An 11,584-nucleotide genomic window follows, 5' to 3' on the forward strand; every position below is an offset into this window, starting at 1 on the left:
ATCTCACTAAGCCAAACCCCTTTGGGACATATCATTAGCATCTATCCCTTTCTGTTTGTATTCCCCAATGGATTGCTTTATGAGTAGAAATTCTATCCTAGAGCCTACGATGCTTGGATGATTAAGACGCTACCCCTTGACCCTACCTACCTACCTTTTAAGAAAACTATAAGCCTACTTTATTCCTTTCCCCCATTTTCAAGTATAGGATATTGCCATTGCTTGGCCATACATTTTGCAGTGTCCCAATGATGACATTCACTAGTCAATGACTCCCTTCATGGTCATATTAATGGTACTCTAGTTATTTAATGCTACCAAAGAGAAAGAAATCAGAAGTTTAATCATGCATTGGTAGGCAGAAATGTTGAATCCATCTATGGCGTCAGATTTGAGCAAAACAGCTTACATTTATAAGGTTAATTAAGACTGGTACTAAGATGGGGGATGACATAAGGGATGAGTGGAACCCAACTCCAACAAATCGGTTCAACTCATTCACAAAGTCATCCCTATCTTTGTACCCTCATTGTGATTTCATTGATGCAAGTTGTTTTGATCAAATCAGACTCCATAGACCAACGGGGGCTCGGCTTGTTTGGTAGGAGCAGCTAGTGCATGTCAACTTGTGTTGGGATGTTGCAGGTTCAAACCCCAATAGTATAGTTGTGTAACTGGTAGGGGTCTGCCTAACCCCAGGTTGCCTTTCAAAAAAAAAAAAAATAGACTCCATAGATGTGATTTATGCCTTACATTTAGTAAATATCGATGCCAAAATCTGACTTGCGTGCAAAAATTTTCGGTAAGTTAGAAAATCATATTGTTTACTGAAAAAATGATTCAAGGGTCGATTCTTACTAAATTGACTGTGTTGAATCCATTTATAGGGTCAGATTTGATCAAAACAACTTGCATCATAAGATTTAAGAGGAGTATGAAGATAGGGGATGACATAGAGGATGAGTGGAACTAAACTCGCCCTACTATTACTAGTTTAAACCAAAGACTAAATAAGGACATATTTGTTATTTAAAAATAATTAAAGATTTGGCGGCTGCTGGCCATAGATAGGGAAACAAATTATATGTCAGATTCAGCAAAGCAGGTTATATGTCCCCCCCCCCCCGAACAGGGCAGTTAGCTACATCTCATGATCGGGGGTCCCAAAGAGCACCACGTATGTAAGCATGTGCGTCTCGTATCCCCATGTTTGTCGGCATTAATTAGCGTTGGAGTTTGATGCGATTGCAAAGACTTAAGTACCCTCTCCTCCATTGGTGCAAAAAAAAATGTCGGTTCTTGAAAAAGAGTGGTTGTAAAGACTTAAGTGCCCCGAAGATGATTATTTAAGACCCAATCTCTGCACTGCAAGATTATCCGAGAAAGAAATCTCCCCTGGAGGAGGCGATGAACATCAACCCTCTTACTCTCTCTCTCCCTTCTATTTCTGCTTCTGTGCACATCAATTAGAAGATCATACATTGCTCCATCAAGCACCGACTGATTTGTACATTGACTCTTGTAGAGCCTGATTCAGAGTTTTTACCCTTACAGGAGGAGGGTTTGGGGGCTCCTCCCAGCGTGGGTATCATCATTCAACTAAATGAGTTGTAGATCCTGATTCAGAGTTTTTACCCTTACAAGAGAGGGGTAAAACCTCATCTCACTCTCTCTCCCTTCTCTCTCTACTTCTGTGCACATCCAACAAACGATCCAACATTTCTCCATCAAACACCGACTGACTTGCACAATAACTGTAGCATCGTTCAACTTGATGAGTTGTGGAGCCTGATTTAGAGTTTTTGCCCTTACAGGAGGGGGGTTTGGGGGTTCCTCCCAGCGTGGGTAGCATCATTCAACTTGAAGAGTTGTGGAGTCTGATTCAAAGTTTTTACCCATTCATATTTTAAGGCATTAGATCTCATTTTTGAACATCCACGCATGTGCAGTTTGCTTTCATCATGTTCAGTTGCTTTCTAGATTATACTTTGAATTCTGGTGCATTTTAGATCTATCGATTTGTATATAACCAGAGCTCATTTTAATCTGATTTTTTTACTGAAACTTCATGCATATGTCTTCATGCTCTCCACCAAAAATCAAATCATTCTGAGTTTGTTTGACCCACTTTAAAAATTGAGATTCAAAACCTGTTATTTTGCACCGTCAGGATTTTAGCAGAATCAGGACCAACTTGCGGAAGTGAATTCTCCCTAACCAGAGATGATCTTTCCGATCCGTAAAAAAAGTTGTTTTTTAAATTTAATCTAGTTTGTTCATACCAAATTTCAGCAATTTCTATGGTGTTTTCATACCAGTTTTGGGTCAAAAACCATAACCCTGTCACCCTGTGTCATTTTAATGGCTCAGATTTTGATCCATTTTGTTTGAATTTTATTTTCTTAATGGAAGATCATTTTTCAATTCTGTAAAATGGGTTCTTTTAGTTTATGTGTCTAGTTCATTCCTGTAAATTTTCAGAATTTTTCATGGTCAATTACTATTTTATTTTGATTAATAACCAGAACCTTGTATCCAGATTTTATAAATGTTCTGATTTTGGCCCCCATATCATGACTGTTGTAGCACTTTTTCAACAAATCGTTATTTGATTGACAATATTATTCAGCAAATTGTTGTTATGATTTTTTGGAGTCTCTAATGAGTTTCTACTATGATTTGTAGTATTTTTTGGTCTCCAACGAGCCTCACAATGATTTATAGTGTTGTCCGGTCTTTTAACTATGATTTATAGTGCTTTGGGGTCTCCAACGAGCCCCACAACGATTTGTAGTATTTTTCAGTCTTTTAACTATGATTTATAGTGTTTTCGGGTCTCTAACGAGACCCACAGCGATTTATAGTGTTGCTCGACCTCGCTATAGCGATTTGTAGTGTTTCTCGCTAAACACTACAGCGATTTGTGATACAAATTGCTATCCGAATAAGAACCAACTTGTCAGGGCCATATCTCCCTAACCAGAGATTGGATTTCAAATCCGTAAAAAGTGGTGTCTTTGTTATGAAGTCTAGTTTATTACTGTAAATTTTCAGTGATTTATATAGTAATTTGATACCCTATTTGGATCTAAAACCAGACCCCTATCAGTCTGCCTTATTTGAGTGACATAGGTTTTTATTTCATTTTGTAAGAGTCATATCTCCCCAACGAAAGATAATTTTCCAAATCCGTAAAAAGGATTTTCTTCCTCTATGTGTCTAGTTTATATCTGGAAAGTTTTATAACTTTTTATGCTCATTTGATATTTCAAACCTGTTAAAAATACACATAGAGGAAGTTTCAAACTTTTTAAGTTTTATAACATTTTATAACATGTCTCGGTTTTTAACAGGTTTGAAATATTAAATGAGCATAAAAAGTTATAAAACTTTTCAGATATAAACTAGACACATAGAGGAAGAAAACCCTTTTTACGGATTTGTAAAATGATCTTCCGTTAGGGAGATATGACTCTTACAAAATGAAATAAAAACCTATGTCACTCAAATAAGGTAGACTGATAGGGGTCTGGTTTTAGATCCAAATGGGATATCAAATGACCATGGAAATTGCTGAAAATTTACAAGAATAAACTATATTTCATAACAAAAATACCACTTTTTACGGATTTGAAATCCGATATCTGGTTAGGGAGATATGGCCCTGACAAGTTGGTCCTGATTCGGATAGCGATTTGTATCACAAATCGGTGTAGTGTTTAGCGAGAAATACTAAAAATCGCTATAGCGAGGTCCAGCAACACTATAAATCGCTGTGGGTCTCATTAGAGACCCGAAAACACTATAAATCATAGTTAAAAGATCGAAAAACACTACAAATCGTTGTGGGGCTCGTTGGAGACCCCAAAGCACTATAAATCATAGTTAAAAGACCGGACAACACTATAAATCATTGTGAGGCTCGTTGGAGACCAAAAAATACTACAAATCATAGTAGAAACTCATTAGAGACTCAAAAAAATCATAACAACAATTTGCTGAAGAATATTGCCAATCAAATAACGATTTGTTGAAGAAGTGCTACAACAATCATGATATGGGGGCCAAAATCAGAACATTTATAAAATCTGGATACAAGGTTCTGGTATTTAATCAAAATAAAATAGTAATTGACCATGAAAAATTCTGAAAATTTACAAGGATGAACTAGACACATAAATGAAGAGAACCCAGTTTACAAAATTGAAAAATGATCTCTCATTAGGAAAATAAAAGTCAAACAAAATGGATCAAAATCTGAGCCGTTAAAATGACACAGGGTGACAGAGTTATGGTTTTTGACCCAAAACTGGTATGAAAACACCATAGAAATCGCTGAAATTTGGTATGAACAAACTAGATTCAATTTATAAAACAACCTTTTTTACGGATTGGAAAGATCATCTCTGGTTAGGGAGAAATCACTCTCGCAAGTTGGTCTTGATTCTGCTAAAATCCTGACGGTGCAAAATATTAGGTTTTGAATCTCGATTTTTAAAGTGAGTCAAACAAACTTAGAATGATCTGATTTTTTGTGGAGAGCATGAAGACATATGCATGAAGTTGCAGTAAAAAATTCAGATTAAAATGAGCTCTGATTACATACAAATCGATAGATCTAAAATGCACCAGAATTCAAAGTATAATCTAGAAAGCAACTGAACATGATGAAAGCAAACTGCACATGCGTGGATGTTCAAACATGAGATCTAATACCTTAAAATATGAATGGGTAAAAACTTTGAATCAGACTCCACAACTCATCAAGTTGAATGATGCTACCCACACTGGGAGGAGCCCTCAGACCCCCCTTTTCTGTAAGGGTAAAAACTTTGAATCAGACTCCACAACTCTTCAAGTTGAATGATGCTACCCACGTTGGGAGGAGCCCTCAGACCCCTCTCCTATAAGGGTAAAAACTCTGAATCAGGATCTACAACTCATTTAGTTGAATGATGCTACCCACGCTGGGATGAACCCCCGGACCCCCCTCCTGTAAGGGCAAAAACTCTAAATCAGGCACATAAGTAGAGAGAGAAGAGAGAGAGAGTGAGAGGGTTGGTGTTCATGGCCTTCTCCAGGAGGAACCCTTTACCTCCCTTGATTTCTTCTCTAGAGAGAAAGAGGGTTTTACAGTGTTTTACGAAGAAGGAAGAAGAAGAAGATGACGATGGAGCAATGTAGGATCGTCTGTTGGATGTGCACAGAAGTAGAGAGAGAAGAGAGAGAGAGTGAGAGGGTTGATGTTCATGGCCTTCTTCAGGAAGAACTCTTTGTTTCCCTTGATTTCTTCTCTAGAGAGAGAGAGGGTTTTATAGTGTTTTACGGAGAAAGAAGAAGAAGACATGTTTGTCCTTTTTTTGAACAGAAAAAGAAGAAGACTTTGAAGAGTCAACATCATCCTCGACTTTCTGGATGAAGGACATGTTTGTCCTTTTTTTGAACTGTTTGTTTTTTCTTTTTTGAATGAAGGGCATTTTTGTCATTTTCTCAAACCATCATTTTATGGGAAGAATAGCAAGAAAGGGTACTTAAGTCTTTGCAACAACACCAGAGTCCGATGCAAAGTTATGTCAACATACATGGGAATACGAGCCCCATGTGCTTGTATACGTGGTGCTCATTCAAAGCCCCGAACACAGACGTGGGATTCAGTGAATCATCGGGGGCGAACATACACCACCCTCTCCAGATTCAGGCTGGATCCTGCTAAATCTGAATTTGAATCCAAAATTCAAAAACCACTAATAAGAAAAACCTTTTTTCCCAACGCACTAATTGCGCCAGTGAAAACCTTTACTGGTGCAAAAAGCAATGCCGTTAATGCATTTATTGGCACAACTTTACGTCGCCAGTAAATGTTGTTTTCACTGGTGCAAATTTGTGGTAGCAAAAATATAATACTGGTGCAGTTTTGCGCCAGTAAAGACATTTCAAATAACGGAAAGAACTTTTACTAGCACAAAACTGCGTTGGTAAAAAATGTTTATCGTCACACTATTGCGCCATAAAAGAATTAGATCTGATGAGGTTAGATTGAATTTGAATATGAAATATAAGCAATAATACTAGATCTAGAAAATAAAGAGAGAAGAAAAACAAGCTATGTACATGTAAAAAAATGCAAACACGTCACATTTTGGATTGGATCAATTTCAGGCCAAATTAAAATATTGGGAATCCCAAAGTAATATGATTGAACAGATCTGAATCCGACCCAAATTCACATTCAGATTTTACTTAAAGGTTCTAAATCCAGAAATAACAATTTCAGACTCAGATAGAATATTGGATCCATTTGCAGCCCTACCTCAAGGCACCAAAGAAAAGCCCAAGTCAAAATTGTTGTTTCCGGATCAGATATTCGATCAGAGTGAACTTGTGGGTCTGGATTGGAGTGTTGGTTTAACCAGATATGGACTTAGGTTTTCCAGCTTATTTAATGTTGGGTTATGGTCAGACAGATCTAGGGTCCAATGGGCTCATTTAATTTTCTTGAATGGTACAATGCTAAAGAGTTCAAATACAATAGTAGCTCATGCTCTGAATTTTAAGAACCGTGGCAAAGTACCATCATGCAAGCTCTAAAATATCAATAGATACAACGGACCCTGGACAACTCAAAATACTAAAAAACAAAAGAAGAATGGGGAAATAAACTGAGAGAGAGACCTAATATATAAGAACATTAAACCTTGTCCCTCAATTTGTTATAGTATTCACAAACCATGTTCTTCAGCATTCTTTTGGTGCTTATTTGCCAGTTCCGAAATACAATATGATTTGTGCCTTGACCAATTGTAAGAACATGAACACTCACCTCGTTTAAAACCATAATGTGAATCTGGCTCGCAGAAATGTGGGAATTTTCAAACAGCAATGCACATCTAAATTCTTAAATTTTCCGAATCACCACTTGAAAAGCGACTAACCAAGCACTCCGAAGTGGCGTCTGTCGAAAAGCACTAGTAGTACCCCACCACCAAAGAGACATCAAGAGGCTTGTCTGCAAATTTTTTCCTATCAAAAAGCTAAACTACCTTCCTCCATATAATAGAGCTTGTACATCTTTACAATAGATAAAAAGGTGATGTATAGATTCTGTTGCATGCTTACAAAGAAGACATCTGCTCGTCATACTCCAACCAAGATGTTGAAAGCGTCTTGTATGATAAACCTATCACTAATAGCCAATCTTAGAGATACATGATAAGAGCACCAAATGAATTGAAAGAGAGGTAGATCAGATGGAGAAGATGATGTATTCAACATGGAATGGAAAATATTACAGTAAAATATATACGATATTAGCTAGATTCTTGATTCTAGATACAACAGCTCCTAAAAACATGCAAGAGGCTTCAGGAAATGTATCTTTCCTGGTATACAACAAATGAAACAGAAAATTAACCATAAACATGGAAACGTGAATGGTAACATAGGGGAGCAGTTTGCATTCTGATGTGGACTAGGCACAAGAGAGCACTTGGTAGCTTGAAGATCAGATTCGGCAGTGTCAAAATTGAACGAAGTTGCTGACGAATATGTGGCAGAGTGCAGACTCGATTGGTTGTGCAGGACACTTGGTTGGTCAGGTTCGACAGAGGCAGAGTCTGTGGAAGGAAGATGAGGGAGAAGCACAGCCGAGTAAGTAAGACCCCACCATGAGAAGTCGGTTTGGGAGGGAGGGACTGAGGTGTTGGTTTTAGAAAATGAAGACTCATCAAAGTAGACATGACTGGATATGTAGGTTCGGTTAGTGTGATAATCAAAGCAAACATATCCTTTGTGGCTTGAAGCATAACCAAGGAATACACATGGTTTGGTTTTTTTGTTGAAATTTGGATGTGTTGTAAGGGGGTGATAAGAAGGTAACACGTGGAGACAAATATGTGGACATGCTGATAATAGGATATTTGGTTAAAGAGGAGCTCATAGGGAGATTTACTACAAAAAACTAGGGTTCGCAATCGGTTAATGACATAGGTAGTTGTTCAAATGATATCAACTCAAAACTCGTATGGTAGAGATGCCCCAATTATTATACTCAAACCAGTCTCCACGATGTTCCTGCGTTTGTGTTCAACGAGCCCACTTTTGCTCAGTAATGTGTAGGCAAGAGAATGACTTTCAAAGGAAAGAGCCATGAAAATTAAGTAAAGTTATCTACTATTAAAAAATAAAATCAAAATCCTTATTGAGAGACTGCTGGGTCAAGGCCCCGTACATCTGCATGTAAAAGTTAAAGAGGATGAGTTGAACAACATATAGAGTTTACAAAGGGAAGTTTATGTGCTTTTTCAACCATGCAACTTTCACAAACTTTTGTTCAATTATTCCTACTAAATGAAATAACATTTTTGAAATTTAGAAAAGAGACAATCTTCTTATTGGTGTGGATGAGCCATTGATGCCATAGATCGCAAGATGCTTTCCTTTATGCTTATGCTGCCATCATATGAGAGTTGCCCGCTTTAATTTGGTAGAGACCCACATTGGTTTTTGAATGTTTGAGGCGTATCTTGCATGTTTGTCGATCCTTAACAAGGAATTCAAATAGGGTGAATTAAAAGATACAATCGGTATCTTTAGTAAACTGGCACACGAATAATAAATTTTGAGCAATATCAGGAACATGTATGACAGTTTTTAAGACAAATTTGGAATCATTAGAAGATAATATTAAATCACTTGTATGAGATATCGAGAGTCATATAATTGCCAATCATAATTGACTCACCTCCTTAATATTGAGACCTGTTGGAGAATTGCTAGTCGCCCATAGTCAGGTGATTGGTTGCACCGGTGTCAGAATACCAGTAATCATTAGTGATTTATTGTAGAGACATGGCAGAGAAAGCCTTGGGTATGTCCCAACAGTTCTTGGTGATGCACCCACGTTTGCCACAATACAGGGTCTCTTTGGTGTTGAGACTCTTGGGATCCTTGATTAGTGTTGGACTGATTTTGATTTGGTAAGAAATTTCTACTTTGATCACAGCCATGACTTGACCTCTTGAAGCATTAAAGGCAATGTGCATGGATTTCAGAATTTCTATTGGTTTGGGATGTAGCATAAAGACCATTTTTCTTGATTAAGAAGATCATAAAGATATACAAAGAAGTGACAGGAGTATCCAATGGATGTAACAAAACTCTCATATTCAAGAGAGGAAGACCGTTAAGAGCTATTTGAACGAGATTTCCATCGGTGACAAGGTGATTGGTAGTTATAAAGAGAATCAACTAGGAACTTGGTTTGATCCAAGTATGCCAACATGTTCATGTTCTTTTTTTTGATGAATGTGAGATCTTTCTTTAGGATCATGAGTGTTAATAGAGATCCTGATCCGTAGGCCTTTTTTATCGCATTTCATGTTTCTTGGGCAAATTTGGTTCTCATGATTTGGCCTAAGATGGGTTCAGAGCAAGCTGATCAGAGTGATGCCATACTAGAAATTCAGGATTAACTTCTTGCTTACCACCTTCAGCTGCGGTGATGAACCGGACAGGTTGCAGGAAAGAACTATCAATGAATTTTAGGAGATCCTGGTTGAGCATGACCTACTGCAGCTGCGATCTCAAGAGAAGATAGTTTTCTCAATTCAGCTTGACTGAGACTAGGCTTGTTATGGCATTCCATTAAGTGGCTGGAACGATGGAAGCCATTGACGAACTAGTTAGAGCTTCTTAACTCTGATATCATGAAATAAAGGCTGAAGTGTTTGATAACTCTAAGAATTCATTTTTGATAGTGAGACGAGAGACTGAATAATATATAATGAAAAATCAATTACAGGACTTGCGTAGTCATCTTACATACACACCAGAAAATAGTTTTACAACTCAAATGAGATCACGATGACTCAAACGATACAACTCATATGGGATCACGATAACTACTAACCACTATCCACACATGCATGATAACTACTATCCACACGTGATTGCCAAAGGTTGATCACATGCCTTCCGTTTCATTTGGATGTGTTGAGGTGGTTGAAGACCATGCATATTGAGGTTTCTTTTTATTTCATTTGCCTTATTTGGTTGGATAGAATCCTCCTTTCTTTCTGAAAATTATTTGCTTTTTTGGTATGGTTTGAGTTTCTTAACAGTATGCATGTTCCTGTGCATAAGTTGAAGTTTCTAGTTTCTCGAGTTTGAAATGAGAGAATGAATGGCATTGGCATTGGCTAACCAAACAACATAAAATGATTGATTGGAAACCAACTCCCATTTGCACAGGTAAACGAGAATCACTTTTTCATTTATGTGAGAATCAAATTCACAAGGAACCTCTTGCTATTTTGATTCATATGACTCCAAGTCAAAGCCACATGTGGCCCAAAAAATCAAACTTACCCTATAAAATCTCTCCTCTCAAGGATGGTTTCCTTATGAAACACATGAAAAAACAAAGCCATAAACAACTACATTCTTTCCCTTGAGAACACTTTGAATTGGAACCAATCCCTTATTTACATTAAATTAAAATAAATAGAAATAAAATAATTTGGCCCAAATTTGTATAACTCAACCTTTTATGCTAAATAGTGAGGCTGCAGTGGCCATTAATTCTTGCCTTTGAAAAGATAGTCAAGAGGCATTCTCATTATGTATGGCAATCAATATGCTGTCACTGTTGCTTCTGTCAAAAGGTTTTGTTGGAGTGTGAAGCCTGCTTTGTACTTAAATATAAATTTTTAATTTTTGCATGATTTTTTTTATAGTAGTTCTGTAATTTTACCTTAAACTCCTTGGTATATCCAACAATATCAATAGACTCTATGTAAAATTAGTAGACTCCTATTTAAAGAGGCTTCATCTTCTCCATTGTGAATCTTAACAAACAAAGAAGAAGGCTTAGTGTGGTAGCAGTTCTTGTTGAACCATGTAAAATCTTTATTTCCGTGTGACTGATTTTTCTCCTTTTATTTTTTCGTGCTTGTTTCTTTAATCCATCAGTAAGTCGAAGCTTGTTTCCTGATTCATGTCGCCCTTGAGATCCAACATCTTTACGAGGGTTGTTCCTTCATGACGGGAGTGGTGTGTGGTCTTGTTACCTCATTTTTCAAGACCAAGTTTTGGTCAAAACTTGATGGGCTAAGCAGCTTTCAGACATCTTTGGCAGAGACTTCATTGGGATTCTCTATCAATCAGATTTGAACAAGCTGATCTGCATCAGAGATGCCCAACACTTCCATCGCTTCATCAATCGTAACTGTCTTTTTTTGACTTGGTGGTGAGTCGTTCTCTTAGACCAATAAACTTGCGGACCCCTGTCACCTAAAGTTGGACAAGAACTTGGTTACATGCTCACAATTGGATTGTATTCTTGACATTTCCTGCTACATCACCATTCAATCCATCTCGAATCATGATGCAATTATCCTCAATTGAGGTGGCAAATTTAAGAGCAAACGATTTTGTTTTGAAGAATGGTGGCTTAGGGATTCTGATCTCTATGAGCAAATCTGATGTGGGCTCGGTATGCATTGATCCACTATCCAAGATCCAAACGGATCTCAATACGCGCAGAAGCTTTTTCACTAAGATGAGTTCGAAGAGGATTCTGAGAAAT

The sequence above is a fragment of the Nuphar pumila genome, chromosome 3 (assembly GCF_984573655.1).
Source record: "Nuphar pumila chromosome 3, dmNupPumi1.hap1.1, whole genome shotgun sequence".
NCBI classification, from domain to species: domain Eukaryota; kingdom Viridiplantae; phylum Streptophyta; class Magnoliopsida; order Nymphaeales; family Nymphaeaceae; genus Nuphar; species Nuphar pumila.